Source organism: Gossypium hirsutum, chromosome A08, assembly GCF_007990345.1.
Source record: "Gossypium hirsutum isolate 1008001.06 chromosome A08, Gossypium_hirsutum_v2.1, whole genome shotgun sequence".
NCBI lineage: Eukaryota > Viridiplantae > Streptophyta > Magnoliopsida > Malvales > Malvaceae > Gossypium > Gossypium hirsutum.
This window is the reverse complement of record NC_053431.1, coordinates 39,351,916-39,377,883: the sequence shown is the minus strand read 5'-3', so window position 1 is coordinate 39,377,883 and position 25,968 is coordinate 39,351,916.

The window sequence follows — 25,968 nt, the reverse complement described above, 5'->3', positions numbered from 1 at the left end:
GGTCAAGATTTTGGCTCAGGAAGTCAAACAGCAAAGGAACAAGAGTGTAGCACTCGTGAAAGTTTTGTGGCATAGACATGGAGTTGAGGAAGCCACATGAGAACCCGAGGAGACTATGAGAGATCAGTACCCGAACCTATTTGTCGGTAAGATTTTCAAGGACAAAAATCCCTAAGAGGGGAGAAATATAACAGCCTAGTTTAGGGCCTAGTTGGAATAATAGTCTTGGGACCACAAATATGGATTGGAATAAAGTATTTTATCATTATTTTAGAGTCATTGCATGTTCATATTAGTGTATAAAAAATTTGGTGAGTTAATTTTGACGTTTGTGAGCTCAATTGTGAAAAAGGACTAAATCGCATAAAATGCAAAAGTCCTAAATTGATAGCAAAAAGTGTCAAATAGCTAGAGAACCTAAATTGGGGGTCTTTAAAATACAATTAAACCCTATAGAGATAGCTTGGCCGGCCATAGAAGATAAATTATTGAGAAAGTCAAAATTAGGTGAGTTTTGGTCACCAATTTTGACCAGTTTTAATATTTAAAATAAAACAAAGGCAACATCCTCTTTATTTTCTTCTTCACCGATTTTTACCAACCATATGAGGGTTTTGAAGGTTGAATTTTCTAGCAACTTATCATCTCTAGAAGTAAGTGATTTTCATAACCTTTGTTGAAGATTTTTACATTTTTGGACCCTTTGAAGCATGAGCTTTCAAATGAGGGTACTATTTTGCAAAATGGTTGAAAGTCTAGGGTTTTTCCATGAGAGCATCTATGGTGTTTTTTGAAATTTTATGGAAGAATCTGGAGCTTAGTGGTGTGATAAACAACTTTTGTGAAAGGATTTTCATGAAGATACCTAAAAAGGGCTAGTTTGCATAAGTTGTAAAAGTAGATGATAAATCTAGGGTTTTTCCATGAGAGCATCTATGGTGTAAGTCATGTCTGGGACATGCGTCGGCTACGAGATGATAGTTAGTGTAAGACCATGTCTGGGACATGGCTTCGACTTGAGATATGAGCCAGTGTAAGATCGTGTCTGGGACACGGCATCAGTACCTTACCCCACGTTTGAGGCTATGGAATATCCGATAGCATTCCGAATGGTTTAACGGTAAAAGTTCTGATTTCTAGTTAATGAGGAAAGTATAACCATGTTGTGAGTGATATAGGTACCTATTTGGTATGTATAAAATGTGAGCCACGTTATATGCTATATGATGTGTATTGAATATTGATGAGTAAGTTTTGCTTATGCCCACTTGTGTATTATGATACTTGTTGTTGAATGGCAAAGTATTATTGTATAATTATTTATATGCAACTTACTAAGCTTTATGCTTACTCCCTCTCCTTTCGTTTTTCTTATAGTGCCGCCTATCTAGCTCAAGGATCAACAGAAGTTAGAGATATCGATCACACTATCAATCGAAGCATTCGGTATAGTTTGATTTATATTTTTTAATATGGCATGTATAGGGAACTAGACTTGTGTTTTGTGTTGTTACTAATTTGGCCAAATGTGTTGGCTTGGGATAAATTCCTCATTTTGTATTAAGCCTTGAATGATGGCTAATATTAATTTTTATATATGAAAATGGTGTTATGTTCATGGATTAGTAGAATGCACAAATGAAATATTGTCTATTGTGGTTGATTTTATTGCATGAAATAGTCTTATACCGGTTTTGGTTGCTTTTGTGTAGGCTGTGTAAGTAAGGGTGGCAAAAAGGCTTGATAAATAGCCTAGTTTTGTCTACACGGGTAGAAACATGGGCATGTGTCTAGGTTGTGTGTGACACACGGCCAGCACCATAGGCATGTTTTCAGCCATGTGTCCCCTGCACATAAAAATTTCAAGTCAGTATGCATGATAGTAAACACACGGGTAGAGTCACGGCTGTGTGAAGGGCAAGGTTTAGCACACGGGCGTGTACCTTGTCCATGTGACCCTTAATAAATGATGACATCAGAAATAGAATGTCCAGGTTTTTGCACACGAGCTAGGACACGAGCCACAGATACGGGCATGTGCCAAGCCGTGTGAAAACCCTTGTAGGTGTGCATTTGGAATTATTTTCACACTGGTTTCAGACGCGGATGTGTCCTTGTATTGCTTAGGCCGTGTGAGCCACACGGGCCAACCACACGACCATGTCCAATTAATCACACGGGCTTGTTGCCCCTTCCACATGGTCGTGTGCCCCTGTGTCAAGTGTCATTTTCTAAAGTTAACCAAAGAACCTGAGTTTATTTCGAATGATTTCTGATGGGTATTTTGGGTTTCGTAGGCCCATATTAAGGACGTGTTGATAAGCTTGAGAAATTTTTAAATTTGTCCAAGTTTTGGAGACTCAGAATTGGTAGTAAGCACGAGTTTAAGTTAGGTAACGCCTTGTACTCTGTCCCGACGTAGGATACGGGTATGTGGTGTTACAAAAATAATTCATATCTGAAAGTGACAAATAAGGTGAATTCTTGAAGGTTATATTGGTATATTTTGAATTGACAAATTATGCTGTTCTAAGCATTATGGTTGTTGGTATTGGAATAGCATGATTTGGGCTTGGTTGAGATTGGTTTGTATGCCTATTGATGATATATTTATATGTTATTTGGTAGGTGTAGGTGAACGCAAGCTTGGGTGAGAAAGATGGCTTGGAAAATAGCATATATTTTTCTACACGGGCAGAGACACGGGCCTGTATCTTAGCCTTGTATGACACACAGTTAGGTGACACGGCTGTGTGTCCCCTGGTACTTAATTATAAATCAAGTGAATAGCTCCACACGGCCTAGCACACGGGTGTGTGAGCTAGCCGTGTGGCAAAAGTCAGTATACCCTCCTATTTTCACACGGCCTAGCACACAACCTGGCATTTGGACGTGTGAGGCCATTTCGAAGGGTACATGGGTTAGTCACACGGGCATGTGGTTAGCCGTGTGACCCAAGTTAAAGAGTTATACGGGGTAGGACACGAGCTGGGACACGGCCATGTGATCCAATTTCGAATGTCGACACGGCCTGTGACACGGACATGTGTCTCCTGTACTTTGAAAATTTTCTATGTTTTTTCGAAATTTTTTTGAGTTCTCGGTTTAGTCCCGAACCACTTCTAATATTTGTTTTTGGCCTTGACGGCTTGTTTTAGGGATTATATAATTATACTTAAATGATGTTTGTTTGGATATAAGAATTGTATGATTGATTAATTGTTAAGTCTGGTAATGCTCTGAAACTCTATTTCTGCGATGGATACAAGTTATGGTGTTACATTTATTGGTATCAGAGCTACAGTTTAGTCGATTCTCAGACTAACGTAGTGTGTGTGAGTCTAGCTATACATGTCATATATATAACCTGTGATAGTGTAATATCTGTAGACAGTCCAATCGAGCAGTTGCTGATGATGTAAAAAGTAATGCGCCAGCCTCCATTCACAGAGCAGGGCCATCTCAATTGAGACCTGTATCTGAGAGTCAGTGTAACGCCCCGAATTTTGGCTTAGGAGTATGAGGTCTTGAACATGGGAGCAGTTAGGAGGCGGCACATAAATGTTTTGTTATGCAAGAAAATGACACAAATAATTAAGTTTCTGTTTATCTGTACAGGAAATCCCTAGCCTTAGACGGATTGATGTTGCGAGGGATTCAGACTATTAATTTCGAATTGGGTATTTATTTATGTAACAAGGCCTCTCTAAGGTTTTAACTTTTAATTTGGGATTTTTACTTGCTTTGATATAAACTGCTAGTTGTAGGAAAAAGACGTGTTTTCAAAAGATAACTGTTTTTCAAAAACACCACATCTTCTTAATATAATTTTAAAACTTCTGCAACAAACATAGTTTTAAAGTGTAATAACAATCTAATATTATTTACAAATTTTCGTTAATGATATAATAAGGTTTTAATATATAACAGGCTTTCCAATAAAATTATGATTTCAAAAAACACTTCAATGTGATACCACCAGATTCGGCCATAACGTCTAGGTCGAGTTTGGGGTGTTACATTTAGTGATATCAGAGCCAGGTTGCAAAACTTGACTGTGGGTTGGGTTTTTAGAATTGAATTTCTGAAAGAACAGTTTTAAACAATTTGAAGTATTTTGAAATGTTATACTAAATGTGTGGTACACTGAGTCTCCGTGCCGATTCTGTAAGTTCTCTAAAACTACTGTTTGTTTAATACTAAGACTACTATAGGCAATAGACTGTGCTAAAACAATCTGTTTAGGGTAAACTGAAACTATAGTAAAATTGTGATCTACGAAAACAAAACCCTGGATTACTGATAATATTTTCCATAAAATATCCTGGAATAAACAATTGGAACTGTAAACGGATCTGCATAAAACTGTTAATCTTGATAAAATGCGAGTAAACAATGAGCACAAGAGGTATTTGCGAAAGGGGCCGTGATAGAGGCCGTGAAGGTTTTCGAGCTGGGTCTTCGTCATCTGGTTACAAGCTTAAGTTTGAAGCTAAGGAGGTGCTGGTTTCACCTAGACTGAGATTGGGTCTCATGATCGTGCGATTGGGATTGACGCACTATCCCAGTCTATCTATAGACTGTACTAGAAGCACTCAAGATTAAAGGTGATAGTATTTTGGAACTAGAGTGCGCAGCGGGAGCATAGTGGTGTTGCCTGTGATATGCGACTGATCTGATAGTTGGAAATTTTGGGACAAAATTTCTTTAAGGAGGGGTGAGTTGTAACGCCACAAATTTGGGCCTAGAAGTATTAGGTCTTGAACATGTTAGCAGTTAGGAGACAACACATAAATGTTTAGTTGTGCAAGAAAATGACACAAATAATTAAGTATTTTTTTATCTGTACGAGAAGTCCCCAGCCTTAGACGGATCGGTGCTACGAGAGATTCGGAGGTGGCCACACTACTACTCCTGCTTTATATTTAACTTTTATTTACTATTAAATTTCGAATTGGGTATTTATTTATGTAATAAGGCTTCTCTAAGGTTTTAGCTTTTAATTTGGGATTTTTACTTGCTTTGACATAAACTGTTAGTTGTAGGAAAAAGATGTGTTTTCAAAAGATAACCGTTTTTTAAAAACACCACGTCTTCTTAATATAATTTTAAAGCTTCCGTAACAAACATAGTTTTAAAGTGTAATAACAATCTAATATGATTTACAAATTTTTGTTAATGATATAATAATGTTTTAATATACAACGGGCTTTCCAATGAAATTATGGTTTCGGAAAACACTTTAATGTGACACCGCCAAATTCGACCGTATTGTCTAGGCCGGGTTTGGGGTGTTACAGTTAGGGAGGAGAGGCTAAGGAAGCCTTCTTCCAAATGATGAAAGAATGGTTCACTGAGTTTGTTTGAACGAACCCTGTTAGTCAGCAACCTCTATCCCCACCTATTCCCCAACCAGTTCCTATAGCTCCTCAAGGTTTGGAACCTTTATGTTTAAGCAAGCCACCTATGGATAAAATTTTAAAATATGGGGCTGAAGAGTTTAGAGCTACTGATGATGATGATCTTGAGAGAGCTGAGTTTTAGCTTGAGAATACAATTCGAGTTTTTGTTGAACTATCTTGTATGCCAGAAGAATGTGTTAAATGTGTTGTATCACTTCTAAGAGATACTGCATATTAGTGGTGGAACACTTTGATATTTATGGTGCTGAGAGAATGAGTCACGTGGGAACTCTTTCAGGTATAGCTCATAAGATCATTTTATTCGGGATTGTCCTGAGTTACCTTAGAAAGATAAATTTTTGAATACAAGGCCGAGTAATACAGCTGCCACAGGGAGACCACCTTAAAATATTGGAAATCTGGCTAGTAGAAAAGGTGCGACAAAGGATTCTACTGTGAGATCTAAGGTTCAAGTACCAGCTAGAGCATATGCTATTCGTGCTCGTGATGATGTTTCGTCACCAGATGTTACCACTGGTACATTTTCTCTTTATGACACTGATGTAATTGCTTTGATTTATCCTCGATCGACTTGTAACATCTCGAAATAGGGCCTAGTTAGAATAGTGGTTTCGGGACCCCAAATTTGACATAAGAAAATTCATTTTTATTATATTTTTATGGTCTACAATTTCACAGAATGATTTCGTGAAAATCTTGTTAAAAAATTTTGATGTTTGGGCACTCAATTTGGTCAAAAGGACTAAATTGTAAAAAGTGCAAAAGTTGAGTTCTACATGCTAGAGGCGCCCAATTGATATGAAATTTTATATCGAATGCCCTTGTATGGTACTTAGACCATTGGTTCAGTTTTTGGACAAAAATAGATATGAAATGGGTGAAATAAAATATTTTTAAGTTAGGGGCATTTTGGTTTTTTAGTAATTAAAATAATAAAAAGGGAAAATAAGCCAAAATTCATGCCCATCTTCTTCATCCAGCCAAAAATACCATGGAATCCATGGCTAGGGTTTGGTTCAATCTTCCAAGTTCATTTGTAAGTGATGCCGAGCCCCGTTTTTAATGCTCTTTACATTTTTGAAGTCCCGGTAACCTAATTTTCCTATTTTTACCATTATTTTGAGTTAGGGTTTATGTTTAAAAATTTAACCATGAGTGACATGTTGGTATTTTAAGGTTTAATGGTAGATTATGCATGTTTATGGTTAGAGGAACAACTTTTACTAAGTGATTTTTTGATGAAAACGTTCGAAAGGACCATTTTGTAAAAGTTATAAAATTGGTCATAAAAGGGTGAATTAGTGAAAATTGGGGGCTGATATTGTCATGAAAATGAATTGGCTAGGCTTAAAATGCAAGGAAATTGAATAAAAATCATTTTACGAGCCTAGGGGCCAAAGTGTAAAAAAGTGAAAGTTTAAGGGTCAAAATGCAAATTTGTAAAAGTATCATTTATGGACCCACTTGAATAATGTGAGTAATAAATGAGCTATATTTGTAATGTTAGATCAAGAAAACAAGATTCAGACTTAAAACGAGGTTGAACGAGGGTAAGGACTAGTTCGAAATAATTAGCCGTACTCGGAGTCAAGGTAAGTTCGTGTGTCAATAATAATGCAATGCTTGTTTAAATTAAAAATCCCTTATTGTCATTGTATGAATGGCATGAGTGAATACATTGAAAGGTGATGGAATGAGTTCATGATGTGAAAATATGATATGAAACAATGATGCATGAAATTCAAGAGAATAATGATACATGATTAGTAAGTGCATAATTAATGTGACATTGTATGATATCTCTAATGCCTTGATATAATGTGAAATGTAAATATTTCATTTCTACCATGTATTATGTGTCTTGATGTTTCATGTATTATATGTTAATTGTTACCATGAAAACATGAATGATATTATGAGACATGGAATAAATGGATGGAAAGGGGATTAAATACCCCAGTTGAATAAAAAGGATACTCTATGGATTCTCTTAAAAAAGAATTGACGGGAAAAAGGATCTAGCCCAGACGGGTAGTCTGATTAGGATCTTAATTTAGCATAGACTGGTAATTCAGATCCGAGCTCATTAGAGCATATGTTGTTACAAGGGATTTAACCTGGACTAGTAATCCCACTATAAGAAAGGAGGTTAACGGGAATGTGCTTTTTAGTAAGGGAAAATATGAATTGACGGACATGAACTTGTAAAGTGATCTAGCCTCCCGAAGAATATGTGTGCTGGAATTGAGTTAGTTCGGACGGGTAATTCGATTTGGGTCTGAATTTAGCTTGGACTGGTAATTCAGATTTGAACTCATAAGGATAGTTGTCGTTGCAAGGGATTTAACCTGGACTGGTAATCCCGACGACATTCTATGAGTTTATATTACGGGGGATTTGCCTAAACTGGTAATCCTGCCGTAGGAACGAGGTTCGCGGGAGCGCGTACTTGAAATGATCACTTGTATGAATTGAAGGTGAATGGGATATACATCGAGATTTCAAGAGATTCAACGTGTTTAATATGAAAAATGAAATAAAGAGTCCTTGCCATGATACATCATTTATATTATGTGATACTATTATGATGCATATGAATTGTCATGTTTGGACGAGTGTTGTGCTAAATGATAGCACAGGTACATTCTCGAAACCTATGAAATGTTACATGTGAAATGAAATGGACTTGTGATAGGAATGTAAATGAATGAGTGATTCATATGTGAATAATTTTTATGGCAATCTTATGTTGATTATCATTTTGCTGCACTAAAACAGTTTGGACAGCAGCAGTAGTCGTCCTTTAAAAATCCACCAAACATCGTGAAAGTCAAATTAAAGGTTGAATAAGATATGTAATTAAAGCCTAATGAGCCTAGTTCCATATAAAGGAAACATTGTAAGCATAGATATCTCACATTTCGAGATATTTGAATTCTTGTGAGACAGAGTCATAATGATTTTGGAATCCCCTATTCTGACTTGGGAAAATCACTAGAAATTGTATAAAAATAATCATGGGTTATAAATTATATACTTAAAATCCTTAATGAGTATATTTTCAAGGTAAATAGACGTTAACATTGTCCGAGTTTTGTATTGTGAGATAATTGATTTTTAGTAAAGAAAGGTCAGAATTGTCAAACAGTGAAATATGGGAGACTTTAAAGAATAAATTGTACTTATTGGCTAGACAAAAATTCTAAAAATTTTATGGTAAAAATATATATGAGTCTAGTTTTTTGGAAAGTTAACGGTTCTCAACTTGGAGTCCCATAGCTCTAGATATAAATAATTTAGTGACTCTGACTCGAGAAAATAGCATAACCAGACTTTGAATAAATAGAGAGAAATTGAAAAAGAGCATGTTAATGCAATGCTTATTATTTTTCATGCGAACTTACTAAGCTTTAAGCTTACTCCCTCCTCTTCATTTCTTTAGTGTTGTTAAGTCAGATCGGGGTTGGAGATCATCGGAGGCAGCATCACACTATCAAGCTACCACCTTTGGAGCATTGATAAGTCTTAATGTCTGCAAGTGAGTGGCATGTATAGAGACTTAGTTTTTATGTTAGATGTTGTTATGATTAGCCAAATGTATTGGCTTATATTGATTCATTGTATATATCCATGAGATCTGGCTTATAATGGTTATGGCTTGTAAGCCTATTCATCCATGTTATGTGTTAATGTCTTGAGATGTGGTTATGTGATTTTGTTTGATTACTATGAATCAGAAGTGTATGGCATATGTGCATAATGAATGCCTTAGGACCATTCGAAGTGGTCATGGCTATGGAATAAATATGTTACATGGTAATAAATTGATAATGATTGAACATGAATATTTGCCGAATGAGTAGACACTGAGTGTTAGGTAAAATGTTGTGGTTATTGGTAAAAGTGGTTATCAATATGATAAGGCTATTGAACGTGAATTGGAATGTCTAACTTGGTGTAACATGAGAAATTGAAAAACATATGTAAGACAACATACAAATGCTTTAACTAGGTTTTAATAAAGAATGATTGACAATTGACATGATGTTATAACATGTGTTTATGATATGTTTAAGTATGAAAGAGATTAAGGGCAATAAAAGGCTTGGAAAATAGCCTAAGTGTTGGCCACACAGGCAGAGACACGTCCGTGTGTCTCAGCCTTGTGGATGACATGACTTAGCACATGGGTGTGTGGCTTGACCGTGTAGTTCAATTTATTTACTAAAATCATAAATAGAAAGTTACACGGCCTGAGGACATGGGCGTGTTGATGGCACACTGGCGTGCCCCTGTGTCCACACGGGCATGTGACCTTGTTTCATGGGAAAAATTTTTAAGTTTTTCCCAGAGATTTTCAAAGTTCTCGATTTAGTCCCAAACCCTTTCTAAAGTATGTTTTGGGCTTCGTAAACCCAAATAAGGGACCATGTGCATGTGATTGAATGTTTTAAAATATGAATAAATTTTTATGGCCCGATTTGCATGATTGTTTGTGTTTAAGCCCGATAATGCCTCGTACCCTATCTCGGCATCACAGATAGGGGGTGTTACACGACTCATTCGTATGTTTGTAAGAATTTAGTGTCTAGTAAGAGTTTACTTGTTGAGTAAACTGAATTTGTGATTAAAGTATCGAACCCCTTAGGCCAGTATGTCTTAATTGATAAAGTCTGCAAGAATTGTCCTTTGATGACTCGGGGTTACTATTTTCTGGCTGATTTAATGCTTTTACCATTTGATGAATTTGATGTGATTTTTGGTATGAATTGGTTGACTCTACATGATTCTATTGTAAACTGTACACGAAAGATTATTGAGTTGAAATGTCAGAATAATGAAATTATTTGTATTGAAACTGATGATTCGAGTGGGTTACTTGTTGTGATATCGATAATGCTAGCTCAGAAACATGTGAGGAAAGGTTGTGATGCTTACCTTGCTTATATGCTGGATGAAAAAATGTCTAAATCGAAGATTGAATCAGTTCCAGTAGTTTGTGAATATCCAAATGTATTTCTAGAAGTGTTACCTAGGTTGTTATCGAGCAGAGAAGTCAAGTTTGCTATTGAATTAGTACCGGGAACATCACCGATATGATAGCTCCGAATAGAATGGCTCCTATAGAGTTAAAAGAGTTGAAAGCTTAGTTGCAAGAGTTAACAAATAAAGGTTTCGCATGACCTAGTTTTTTGCCTAGGGTGCACCAATACTGTTCATAAAGAATAAAGATGGATTACTGAGACTATGTATTGACAATCATCAGCTCAACAAGGTTACAATTAAGAATAAGTATCCTTTGCCGAGAATTGATGATTTGTTCGATCATTTGATGGAGCAACAGTATTTTCAAAGATTGATCTAAGATCTAGTTATTATCAATTGAGGGTTAAAGATTCTGATGTGCTGAAAACTGCATTCAGAGCCAGGTATAGACATTATGAATTTCTTGTTATACTATTTGGATTAACTAACGCTCCTGTAGTTTTTATGGACTTGATGAATAGATTTTTCAGAATGTTTTTGGGTAGATTCGTAATTGTATTCATTAATGACATTCCGATTTATTCCAAAGACGAATCTGAGAGATAAGCAATTGTTTTCTAAATTCAGCAAATGTGGGTTTTGGCTCTAGGAGGTTAGATTTTTGGGACATATTTTTTCAGCAGAGGGCATCCGAGTTGATCCGAACAAGATTTAGTAGTTGTTGACTAGAAACCACCAAGAAACATATTCGAAGTCAGAAGTTTTCTGGGATTAGCTGGCTACTATCGGTGTTTTGTAAAAGGGTTCTCTATGATTGCTACACCGATGTCTCGATTGTTATAGAAAGATGTGAAGTTTGAGTGGTTTGAGAAATGCAAACAGAGTTTTGAGCAGTTGAAAGCACTATTAACGGAAGCACCAGTTTTAGTTAAGCCTGAGTCGGGTAAAGAATTTGAGATTTTTAGTGATGTGTCATTGAACGGTTTGGGATGTATTTTAATTCAAGAAGACAAAGTGATAGCTTATGCTTCCAGACAGTTGAAATCGCATGAAAAGAATTATCCGACGTATGATTTAGAGTTGGCTGCTATTGTATTCGCAATGAAAATTTGGTGACATCATTGCTTTGCGGGTGATGAATACGCAGTTGACATTATCTGATGATTGTTCGATTTTAGTTGAATTAAAAGCTAAACCGATGTTGCTTTAGCAAATTTGCAAGGTTCAAAAATGTGATAATGAATTGCAAGCTAAAAGAGTACAATGCAAGTTGACTACTGATTTAGAGTATCAGATCGGATTCGATGATTGTTTACTGTTTTGTGGTAGAGTTTGTGCGCCAAGGAATCCCGAGCTTATTCAAAAAATTATACACGAAGCACAGAGTGGTTGTTTATCTATTCAACCAGGGAGTATTAAAATGTACAATGATTTGAAACAGATGTACTGGTGGTCAGGCATGAAACGAGACATTTCAGAGTTTGTGTCGAGATGCTTGGTTTGTTAGCAAGTTAATGTAGAACATCAAGTGCCTTCGGGACTACTACAGTCAGTGATGATACTTGAGTTGAAGTGGGATAAAGCTACGATGGATTTCATATCGGGATTACCCCTATCTCTAAAAAAAAAAGATGCTATTTGGGTTGTTGTTGATCATTTGACGAAATCTGCACATTTTATTCCGATACGTACAGACTTTTCACTTGATAGATTAGCTGAATTATACATCTCTGAGATTGTCAGATTGCATGAGGTGACAGTTTCTATTATTTCTGATAGAGATCCATGGTTTTCATCACAATTTTGGAATAAATTGTAGGAAGCTTTGAGTATGCGGTTACATTTTAGTACTACATTTCATCCTCAAACCGACGGCCAGTCTGAGAGAGTGATCCAGATTCTCGAAGATATGCATTGTTGCTGTGTTTTAGAATTTGAAGGCAATTGGGAGAAATATTTACCGCTGGTTGAGTTTGCATATATTAATAGTTATCAGTCAAGCATAAAGATGGCACCGTATAAAGCTTTATATGGTCATAAATGCCGAACTTCGTTATATTGGACAGAGCTTAGTTAGAAAAAGATTCACGAGGTTGATTTGATCAGAGAGACCGAAGAGAAAGTGAAAGTAATTCGTGACAGTTTGAAAGCAGCTTTACATCTACAGAAATCGTATACAAATTTGAAATGATATTCAATTTCAAATCGGTGACAATGTGTTTTTAAAAGAATTACCGTGGAAGAAGATTCTTCGATTTGTTCGTAAAGGAAAATTGAGTCCGCGATTTATCAGGTCGTATGAGATTATCGAGAGAATAGGGCCAGTGGCATACCAGCTACCTTTACTGTCAGAATTAGAAAATATCCATCATGTGTTTCATCTGTTGATGTTACACCGATATTGATTAGATTCGTCACACATTATTTCTCCAACAAAAGTTGAGATTCAGCCCGACATGTCATATAACGAAGAGCCAATCAGAATTTTAGCTCGAGAAATTAAAGAGTTAAGAAACAAAAGCATAGCTTTAGTGATGGTTCTTTGGCAATATCATGGTGTTGAAGAGGCTACTTGGGAGCTTGACTAAGCTATGAGAAAATAGTACCCTAACCAATTTTCTGGTAAGACTTTCGGGGACAAAAATTCCTAAGAGGGAGATAATTGTAACAACCCGTTTTCAGTGAAGTCAAAATAGTGGTTTTGGAACCACAAATCTGAGGTTGAAATTGTAACACCTCAAACCCAGCCCAGACGTTATGGCCAGATCTGACGTGTCACATGGACTTACGACTTAGTATGCATTCGTTGGTTTAAGTGATTGGGGTGGTCTTTGTAAAAACAGTGGTTGAATGAAAAGCTAGTTTATCAATCTTTAGGCTATCCATTTGTTGTCCTTGTTGAGTCTTGGAAAAGGTTCATTAATTTCGAAAACCCGCGCAGCCTAACACTAGCAGTTTTGACATAGTATAAATATAATCAGAAAATAAAACCATAGCGGAAAAAGAAATTTAAATAGCGGCCTTATTACAACTTAAAACCCAAAATTAAATTAGAATATAAAATAATAAAAATAAACTAACTTAGAAAAACCAACTTTGCAGATGATGTAGCCACTCCGAATCCCTCACAGCTCCAAGCCAACTATGGTTGGGGATTTCCTGTAGAGATGAAAATAAAGGGTGAGTTCGGTAAACTCAGTGTGTAACATAACCCAACCATAGCCCAAAACAGATCAAACCTCAGAGTCAAACTTATCTGGGCCTTGGCCCAGTACAGATATCAGAATGAAACCCATATGCCCATAGCAGTTACAGAACAAATATATCATGCATGCTGAAATACCAACCCAGAGCCATCCATAACACCCCCGTACCAGCCTTACACCATGCGGGGAGACTACTCGACCCATCCAACCGCTACATACCACAGAAATTGCAGCGAGGCTAGCAGATATTGTGACGAAGTCACCAGATACAGATATTGTGGCTAGGCCACCATAAAAGATATATATATATATGGCGAAGCCACCAGATTGCAGCGAGGCTACTAGATATTATGATGAAGTCACCAGAACAGATATATGTGGCGAGGCCACTAGATTGTAGCGAGGCTGCCAGAACGCTTCCTCCATCAATATAAACCCATGTCCCACGCAACAGAAATAATATGTCATGGCATACGTATACAGAAACAGAACATCATGCTTTTCAGAAAAAATAACCCTAGGGGTAAAATCGTAATTTTGCATGCATAAGGGTATTTCAGTAATTATTACCTATTGCTAAGGTTTCATGCTCATTCTAGCGTTTACCAAGTAATCAGAAGTTCTTACCTCGTCTTTTTACCAAAGTGTGTTCGTTGGCCCATTGGCCCGTTTTCGGTCCATTAAGCCCAAGAATACTGTTGTGCACGAAAATGCACACTCTGCACTCTAATCATCCAAATGCACCATATTCATTAACAACTGTCTCACAAGCGCTAACACGCTCGCAAGTTCACAAAATACCAACGTTTCGGTATTTCGGCTTTTACCGATTCAATCTAAGGGACGGTGTCGTTTACACACCTGGTTGATGACGATTGATGACGATATCTCCCACGCGATAATCCTACAATCGATCACTAACACATTAGACTTACGAATTAACGATAACTAACATAAATCCACGTCAACTAACCCAATCATCACACAAGTTAGTCATTTACGCACGAGGGGTAAAATAGTCAGTTTACCCTTCAGGGGTAAATTGGTAGTCCTACCCTACGGGGGTATTTCGGTATTTCTACCCAACAAGAATATTTCGATAATTCTATCCTACAGGGGTATTTCGGTAATTCTACCCTAGAGGGGTATTTCAATAATTCTACCCTACAGGGGTATTTCGGTAATTCTACCTTACAGGGGTATTTCGATAATTCTACAACTTATCCACTTGGGCCTACGGACCCATTGGGACCACATGGCCCATTTCAGCCCATCGCGGCCTGAAATAGCCATCCTACTGCTATAGTAATGAGAAATACACACCTGTTAGGAGACTGCAGTTAATCCGCGCTTCAAACACTCTTAGCTGACGCCCAACCCAAACGAACACGTCACAAAACGAAAGGGATCAGCCAAGAAGGGTATGCCTACTCTCCTCATGGTTTGCTCTATTTAAAGCCAGCTCTCCATCTACTCTTATGTTAGCTTCCCGATGTGGGATCCCTCCATCACCAGAGTTTAAAACCAGCACCAACTCTTGCCGTCCCAACATATCAAAATAATCAACCTTTGCGTGCCAAGGGATTCGAACCAAAGTCCTCTCACATGCCAACTCACGCCACACCACTAGGCCATCAACTCATTTGTGTCTTAAATCCAACACATTAAACTTTAAAGCGCACCTACTTGCTTCCAGATTTATTGAAAAAAAAAACCAAAACATATTGCAAGAGCCAAGACTTGAACCTTGGACCCCTTGCTTCCTCTATGGCATCACTTCCTTGTCCCCTAAGTGGCACCACCTTGCCACTACACCACACTCCTTTTTGTGTCATCTTTTACCCCTTTACTCTTAAAAGCCCAAACGCCAATTGCATCACCTGTTCATAAAATTAAAATTCTGAAGACAACCACAGATTTAACTTAAGTTTGGGCCTTCCAAAGGCCCACTAACCTACTAAAATATAAATTTTAACCAACAAGAACACACACAAATTTTAAAAATCACAGAAACACGGAAAACCCAAAAATTGAGGCCTTACAGAAATAATTATTTTTTTATTATTTTTAGGTCTACAGCATGATGGTATGATTGTATGAAAATTTCATTAAGAAATGTATTTTTTTGCATGCTCAATTTCATAAAAAGGTCTAAATTGAAAAAGGTGCAAAATTAGAGTTCTAAAGGCACTAAATAGCTAAAGAACATAAATGCATGAGTATTTAAATGGTAATTAAACCATTAATATTGATAATGGACAATTATGGAAATCATTAATGTGATTAATAAAGGTTATATGAGTAAATTAGTAAACAAAAACTAAAATAAGTAAAATAAAATTATATTTTTGTCATCTTCTTCACCTAGCCAAAATTCAAAGGAGGAAACAACACCATTTTAGGGTTTGAGCATTCAATGCTTTTTCTTGTGCATTGTAAGTGATTTTTGAATTGGTTTTTAATGATTTCTGTGTTTTTGCAGTTGTTGTAGCTTAATCTAGCTAGCTCAGGGATTAATTTGCAAAACTATTAAAGGCATAGGTTTTTACCATTGATGAATGTATATGTGTTTTGATATTTGGTGATAGAAAATGGATGGTTGTTGTTAGATAAACAACATTTGTTAAGTGATTTTGGTTGAAATTGCAAATTAGGGATTAAATTGATAAAGTGTGAAAATTGTAACACCCCGAACCCGAGACCGTCACCGGAGTCGAACACGAGGTGTTAACAGACTTTTAAAAATTTTCCAGACACTGCCAATCTGCGTAATAGTCGCTTTAAAAATCATATCTTGAGTTTCACAACTTGAAAATCAGTTTCGTGATTTTTCCCTGAAACTAGACTCATATGCCCATCTACATATTTTTTTTCTAAAATTTTTGGTCTGGCCAATTAGTACAGTTTATTAGTCAAAGTCTCCCATGTTACAGGGATCGACTACCCTGACCTTTGCGCATTACGACTTGGATATCTCCTTGTACAGGGCTCCAATACTGATGCCGTTTGTTTCTATAGAAACTAGACTCAGACAGAAATCTATAAATATATGGTATGACTCCTAATTATCTCTGGTTAATTTATGGTAAATTTTCAAAGTCGAAACAGGAGATCCAGAAACCGTTCTGGCCCTGTTTCACAAGAACTTTAATATCTCTTAATATACTGTTCATATGATTGTTTCGTTACTTTCATATGAAAATAGATTCATCAAGGTTCGATTACATAATTTATTCACTATTTAATTCCATTCCTACGAATTTTTGTGATTTTTCAAATTCACACCACTGCTGCTGTCAGCATCTGTTTTCAAGGTAAACTTTACCTATTTCGTGGTTACCATGGACCAACTAGGGTTTTGTCATACATAGGTCCACATATGATCATATTTAGCCATTCCAATGGCTGATCATTTGCCCAACATTTCCATTCCAAACCATAGTCACATCATGAAACCATATATACATACATAAACACAAATGGTCTAATGCCATACTCCACTTCTACAAGCCATTTTCGCATGGCTGTACACACATACATCACAAAAAGTGCTTAAAACAACAAGGGGTAGTCCTATACATGCCATATCCAGAGTTCAACTAAAAGAGTACCAAAAGAGCTTTGATAGTGTGGATGATTCGACTTCGATGATCCCGAATCCGATAGCTAACGAACAAAATCTATAAAACAGAGAGCCAAAGCAACGGGGTAAGCATTTTAAAGCTTAGTAAGTTTCAAGTAATGAAATCGGCTTTGACTAAAGTATTACATTCACATAGCTAAATGAATCACTTTATTAATACACATTCTCATAATCATGCTTACTTCACAATTCGTCAACATATATACACACACAAGGTATCAACCCATATAAAAGCCCAAAAGTTCGTTAGTCGATTGAACGAATACTACTTAAAACGAATCGACTTTTCCGAATCACATGCAAACATACCTTATCGTTTGGGTTTGTTGAGCGTATTAATTGAATTTATTACAGCACAAAATGCTCACATTCATACCCAAGTTTCTTCGGAATTTAGCCGGATATTACCACAAGCACAATTGCCTTCGGGTCTTAACCCGGGCATAGCAACTCGCACGAATGCCTTCGGGTCTTAGCCCGGATATATCAACTTGCACAATTGCCTTCGGGTCTTAGCCCGGATATATATCAACTCGCACAAATGCCTGCGGGTCTTAGCCCGGATATATATCAACTCGCACAAATGCCTGCGGGTCTTAGCCCGGATATATCAACTCGCACAAATGCCTGCGGGTCTTAGCCCGGATATATCAACTCGCACAAATGCCTTCGGGTCTTAGCCCGGATAAAATCACTAGCACAATTGCCTTCGGGACTTAGCCCGGATAAAATTCAAATGCTCATGCACATATATATATCAACAATCATGACACATCCATATTTCACTTTCGTTACTAAGGCTCAAACACAAAGCATTTATTAAACCTTTCCAATTTCGGCTCAATAGCCACACACAAAGAGCATGATTTCAATTGGCTTTATAACATAGTCTCTATGCACATTTGACTATCCATCATAGGATGACTAATCATTTCAATATAATTCAAGTAGGGTCATTACTCGAAGACTTACCTCGGATGTTGTCAAACGACTTCAATGGCTATTCAATTACTTTTTCCTTCTCTTTATCGGATTTAGTTCCCCTTTGCTCTTGAGCTTAAGTTCAACAAATTTTAAAATAGTCATTAATCGACTATTCAAGTATTACTTTCAGAATAATATATAAATTGATTCGACTTTCACACACATAGATTATAGTAAGCTTTATAAAAATCAATAAATAATTCATTAGCAAATTTTCATTAATGTTTACAACAAAATCACATATTCACTACGAGCTGTTTTCCCTGAGCAGCAGTCACTAAATTATTTATAACTGGAGCTACAAAACTCCAAATCACTTGCCGTTAATTTTCCCTGAATATAGACTCGTATATCTTCCATCCATAAAATTTTCAGAATTTTAGGCTTGGCCAATCAATACCAGATTTTTCTTAAAGTTTCCCCTGTTTCACTGTTTGACTAATCTGACCACTCTACACTACGAATCAAATTTCTCATTTTACAGAATTCCAAATGTGTTGTATTTGATTTCATTTGAAACTAGACTCATTAAGGAGTTTAAGCATATAAATTTTATCTTATAATCATTTTTTGTACAATTTATAATGATTTCCTAAAAACAGAACAGGGAATCTAGTAGTCATTTTGACTCAGCCCCACAATACTTCAAATATCTCAAGATCAGTAACTCTTTAGTTCTTATAGTTTCTTTTGTAAGAAAATAGACTCTTCAAGCTTTAATGACATAATTTACTCAGCTTCTAATTCAACTCCTACAAATTATGGCGATTTTCCAAAATCACCTCACTGCTGCTGTCCCCAAGCAGATTATTACCAAATCAAATACTAACATTTGCATTTCACCTTAATAGCTAGCTTAGCAAACCTTAATTTAACATATAATTCACACATATCACATTCCAAGCATTCACTCTATTTATCACTTAAGGTACAAACATTACTCAATAACTTCCTAATTCAAGTACACATTCGGCCTTGGTACATAATAAGGTAGTCGATTCCTTTCCCTTTAGCACCCATTGCTCACATATGATTATTTGTATAGCTCAAACACTCATCTATCTTTATCATGAAACAACAAAATTTACCATTGTCAAATACCATAGCCGAATGTCATTAAACCTAAACCACCATGAAAATTTTACTTATCACCTCATACCTTATTATCAAATTGAACTAATTATGCTTATAAAAATAATATCAAAACCGAAACCTTTTGATAATTAAGCCTCTAATTATTTATTACAATTACCCAAACAAATTTTCTCACATTTAACACTTATATACCAATCAATTGTTGAAGACAAACAAAATCTCATTTCCTCCCTTGACAACCACAACCGAAAGCTCAAACCAACATCTAAAATTCCAAGTTTTCAAATGGGCTAATATGGAACTAGCTAATTGACTTAAACTAAACTTAAAATTTCAAAAACTAACAAAATTTTTACTAACCTTCTCAAGCTTCAAGTGACCGAATGTTTCCCTCTATCTTCCTCTTTACAATCGGCCAAGAAGAACCAAGGATACAAGCTTTGTTTTCATTACCTTTCTTTTTTCTTTTATTCTTTCTTTTATTCATTATAACTCCAATAACCCAATTTCTTATTATAATATCAAATTCAACAAATATATTGCCCATCATCAATCCATCTTGGCCGGCCACTATAAGGGAATTGGGCAATTTGACATGCAAGTCCACCCTTGTGTTGACATGCACTAATAAGCCCTTTAAAATTAGCCTATCATATTTCACCATGTCTCATGTTGATCCCTATTTAATAATTCCTCATGCAATTGGCAAAATTAGGGAATGAAACTTCCACATATGCATGTACACACACATAATAAACATAGAACATAGCAATTAATTATTTTTATAACTCGGTTTTGTGGTCCCGAAACCACTTCCCGACTAGGGTCAATTTTGGGCTGTCACAACTCTCCCCCACTTAAGAAATTTTCGTCCCCGAAAATCTTACCGGTAAATAGGTTTGGGTATCGTTCTTTCATCGAGCTTTCGGTTTCCCAAGTAGCTTCCTCGATCCCGTGTTTGAGCCATAACACCTTTACTAACGGAACCCTTTTGTTTCGCAACTCCTTCACTTCACGAGCTAGGATACGCATCGGCTCTTCTTCATAACTCATATCGGATTGAATGTCAACCTCGGAGGGATTAATTATGTGGGAGGGGTCAGATCTATAACGTCGAAGCATCGAAACATGAAAAACTTGTGAATTCTTTCAAGTTCAGGAGGTAAAATCAATCTATATGCCACTGGACCAATTCTTTCGGATATTTCATACGGCCCAATGAACCTCGGACTCAATTTGCCCTTACGGCCAAATCTGAGTATCTTTTTCCAAGGTGAAACTTTAAGAAACACTTTATCTCCCACCTGATACTCAATGTCTTTTCGTTTCAAATCGCGTACGACTTCTGACGATCTGTGGCTGCTTTCAGACTTTCACGGATTACCTTTACTTTCTGTTCGGCATCCTTAATCAAATCAACTCCGAAAATTTTACTTTCACCGAGCTCGGTCCAAAACAATGGTGTACGCATTTACGACCGTACAAAGCCTCGTAAGGTGCCATCTTAATACTTGATTGAAAACTATTGTTGTAAGCGAATTCAATCAAAGGTAAATACCGTTCCCATGAACTACTGAACTCGAGGATGCAACATCTCAACATATCCTCAAGTATCTGAATTATCCGCTCGGATTGACCATCGGTTTGGGGGTGAAAAGCAGTGCTAAAATGCAGCTTGGTACCCAAAGCTTCTTGCAATTTCTTCCAAAATCGTGAGGTAAATCTCGGATCTCTATCCGACACGATAGAAATAGGTACCCCGTGTAATCTCACAATCTGAGAAACATACAATTCGGCTAGTTTATCCAATGAAAAATCCGTACGCACGGGGATAAAGTGAGCCGACTTAGTCAGTCTATCAACAACAACCCAAATCGCATCCTTCTTACTTGTTGACAATGGCAGTCCGGACACAAAGTCCATTGTGACTCGATCCCATTTCCACTCGGGTATCATGATCGGCTGAAGTAATCCTGAAGGCACTTGATGTTCCGCTTTCACTTGTTGACATATTAAACATCTCGAAACAAAGTCGGAGATGTCTCGTTTCATACCATGCCACCAAAACCAACGTTTCAAATCGTTGTACATTTTCGTACTCCCCGGGTGAATTGACATTCGGCTACAATGGGCTTCGTTCAGAATCATCGAAATGAGTCCCGAATTCCTTGGAACACACAAACGACTTCTGAACCTCAAACAATCATCATCATCAATTTGAAACTCCGATTCCTTGTTCGGAACACACTCAGCCCGTTTTGCAACCAATTCATCATCGACTTTCTGAGCTTCACGAATTTGATGAGTCAATAATGGTTTGGCTTTTAATTCAGCTACTAACACATTGTCGGGTAGAACAGACAAATGCACATTCATCGCTCGTAAAGCAAACAATGACTTCCGACTTAAGGCGTCCGCAACCACATTAGCCTTTCCCGGGTGGTAATCAATGACAAGCTCGTAATCTTTCAACAACTCAAGCCAACGTCTTTGTCGCAGATTTAAGTCTCTTTGAGTCATCAAATATTTGAGACTTTTGTGATCCGAAAATACATGGCACTTTTCACCAAATAGGTAATGTCGCCATATTTTTAAAGCAAACACGATGGCAGCTAGTTCAAGATCATGGGTCGGATAATTTTTCTCATGTGGCTTTAATTGTCTCGACGCATAGGCCACCACTCGACCTTCTTGCATCAATACGCAGCCCAGCCCAAGTAGGGATGCGTCACTATAAATGACAAACTCTTTGCCTGATTCGGGTTGCACTAAAATTGGAGCTTCAGTCAAATAAGTTTTTAGTTGATCAAAACTTTTCTGACATTTCTCCGTCCATTCGAACTTAACATCCTTTTGAAGTAGCTTCGTCATTGGTGTGGCTATCATCGAGAAACCTTTGACAAATCGTCGGTAATAACCGGCGAGTCCCAAAAAGCTCCGAACTTCAGTAATATTTCTTGGAGGCTTCCAGTTAAGTATGGCTGAAATTTTGCTCGGGTCAACTCGAATACCCGATGCGGATACCACATGACCCAAGAAGCTAACCTCTCTTAACCAGAACTCACACTTACTGAACTTAGCATATAACTGCTTATCCCGCAACATTTGCAACACTAGTCTCAGGTGCTCAGCATGTTCGGTCTCATCTCTTGAATAGACCAAGATGTCATCAATGAACACAACTACGAACCGATCCAAATATGGTCTGAAGATCCGATTCATCAAATCCATAAATACCGCAGGGGCATTAGTAAGCCCAAACGGCATCACTAAGAATTCGTAGTGACCGTACCTCGTTCTGAAAGCAGTTTTGGGTACGTCCGAATCTCGAACCCGCAACTGATAATAACCCGATCTCAAATCTATTTTTGAGAACACTGAGGCTCCCTTTAGTTGATCAAACAAATCATCAATACGCGGTAACGGATATTTATTCTTTATCGTCACTTTATTCAGTTGACGATAGTCAATGCACAACCTCATGGTTCCGTCCTTCTTTTTCACGAACAATACTGGTGCACCCCAAGGTGAGAAACTTGGTCGAGCAAAACCTCTATCCGTCAATTCTTGCAACTGAGCTTTCAACTCTTTTAACTCGGTTGGTGCCATACGATACGGAGCTATCGAAATCGGCGTAGTCCCAGGTACAAGCTCAATACCAAACTCTACCTCCCGAACAGGTGGTAAACCCGGTAATTCTTCAGGAAAAACATCCAGGTATTCACAAACCACCGGCACAGATTCGGGTTTCTTTTCTAATTCTTTGTCATCAAGTACATACGCAAGGTATGCTTCGCACCCTTTTCTTACATATTTCTGGGCCAACATTGAGGATATTACAACTGGCAACCCATCCAAGTCTGTAGACTCAACTCGGATTACTTCGTTATTTGCGCACCTCAAATCAATAGTCTTGCTTTTGCAATTCACAACCGCATCATGCACGGTCAACCAATCCAACCCGAGAATAACATCAAATTCATCAAACGGCAAAAGCATCAAGTCCGCCGGAAAACAGGAACCTCGAATCACTAGGGGACATTTCTTACACACTTTGTCGACAAGCACGTAACGACCCAAGGGATTTGACACCCGAATTACGAACTCAGTAGACTCAATAGGTAAAGTCTTACTGGATGCTAAGGTTTCACATATGTAAGAATGAGTAGAACCGGGGTCAATCAAAGCAATTACATTAGTATCAAAGAGAGTGAAAGTACCGGTAATAACATCAGGCGAAGAAGCATCCTCGCGGGCACGTATAGCATAAGCTCTAGCAGGCGCACGAGCCTCGGATCCGGTCGTAGCATCTCTAGATCCTCTCTGACCACCACTAGCATTGCCCGTATTTCTAGATGGTCTACCTCGAGCAGTGGTAGCACCCGGTTTCCCACTCTGATTTACATTCTGTTCAGACAACCTCGGGCAATCTTTGATGAAGTGGTCAACTGATCCACACTTGTAACAGGAGCGGTCATGGAATCTACAACTCCCCGAATGCCATTTACCGCAATATCGACATTCTGTTTTGTCTCGACGTTCATTCCCAACACTAGCGATCGAAGTGCCTCGGGTACCCACAGGGGGTCGATCACGATCTCGTCTAAAAAGGCCCGAAGTGCCTCTAGACCGGCCCACATCATCTCGAAATTTCTTCGATGCCTGTTGAAGAGACTTTCCCGAGGATCTTTTACGAAACTCCCCTGTTCCCACATCAACTTTTTGTTTTTCTTTTCTAAGCTCTTCGGCTTTACAAGCTCGCTCGACAAGTACTACGAACTCTCGTATTTCAAGAATGCCAACGAACATTTTTATATCTTCATTCAGCCCATCCTCGAAGCGTTTACACATGATAGCCTCGGACGAAACACATTCCCGAGCGTATCTACTAAGTCTAACAAATTTTCGCTCGTAATCAGTAACTGACATAGAACCTTGCTTAAGCTCAAGAAATTCCTTCCGTTTTTGATCAACAAATCTCTGACTGATATACTTTTTCCGAAACTCAGTTTGGAAAAACTCCCAAGTTACTTGCTCTCGAGGCACAACAGAAGTCAGAGTACTCCACCAATAGTAGGCAGAATCGCGTAACAAGGAGATAGTACACTTTAGGCATTCATCAGGTGTACAAGATAGCTCATCGAGTACCCGGATAGTGTTGTCCAACCAAAGTTCAGCTTGCTCGGCATCATCGCTATCCGTAGCCTTAAATTCAGTAGCCCCATGTTTTCGGATTCTGTCAACTGGGGGCTTATTTGACCTTATTTGGTCAGTTACCGGAGGTATTGTAGGTGCGGGGTGGTATTTGTCGGGAATGGAGGTTGTGGAACAGCCGTATTAGTTCGAATGTATTGGTTGAACCAATCATTCATCACGCTATAGAAAGCTTGTCTAGCTTCATCATTCGGGTTACTAGCATTAGGTTGAGAGTCCGCCGGCGCTGTCCCTTGTGCGGGAGCAGGCGCTACACTCTCAAGATATCAGCTACCTCTCGGTCGGGATCGGGATCCATTACTATAAATAAACACATTTGCAAATGTCAGAAATCACCACACTATCAAATAATCACATAAAATGGCATGTATAGCTAGACCCAACGCATTACGGTAGTCCTAGAATCGACTAAACCGTAGCTCTGATACCAATCAATTGTAACACCCCGAACCCGAGACCGTCACCGGAGTCGAACACGAGGTGTTAACAGACTTTTAAAAATTTTCCAGACACTGCCAATCTGCGTAATAGTCGCTTTAAAAATCATATCTTGAGTTTCACAACTCGAAAATCAGTTTCGTGATTTTTCCCTGAAACTAGACTCATATGCCCATCTACATATTTTTTTCTAGAATTTTTGGTCGGGCCAATTAGTACAGTTTATTAGTCAAAGTCTCCCATGTTACAGGGATCGACTACCCTGACCTTTGCGCATTACGACTTGGATATCTCCTTGTACAGGGCTCCAATACTGATGCCGTTTGTTTCTATAGAAACTAGACTCAGAGAGGAATCTATACATATATGGTATGACTCCTAATTATCTCTGGTTAATTTATGGTAAATTTTCAAAGTCGAAACAGGAGATCCAGAAACCGTTCTGGCCCTGTTTCACGAGAACTTTAATATCTCTTAATATACTGTTCATATGATTGTTTCGTTACTTTCATATGAAAATAGATTCATCAAGGTTCGATTACATAATTTATTCACTATTTAATTCCATTCCTACAAATTTTTGTGATTTTTCAAATCCACACCACTGCTGCTGTCAGCATCTGTTTTCAAGGTAAACTTTACCTATTTCGTGGTTACCATGGACCAACTAGGGTTTTGTCATACATAGGTCCACATATGATCATATTTAGCCATTCCAATGGCTGATCATTTGCCCAACACTTCCATTCCAAACCATAGTCACATCATGAAACCATATATACATACATAAACACAAATGGTCTAATGCCATACTCCACTTCTACAAGCCATTTTCGCATGGCTGTACACACATACATCACAAAAGTGCTTAAAACAACAAGGGGTAGTCCTATACATGCCATATCCAGAGTTCAACTAAAAGAGTACCAAAAGAGCTTTGATAGTGTGGATGACTTCGACTTCGATGATCCCGAATCCG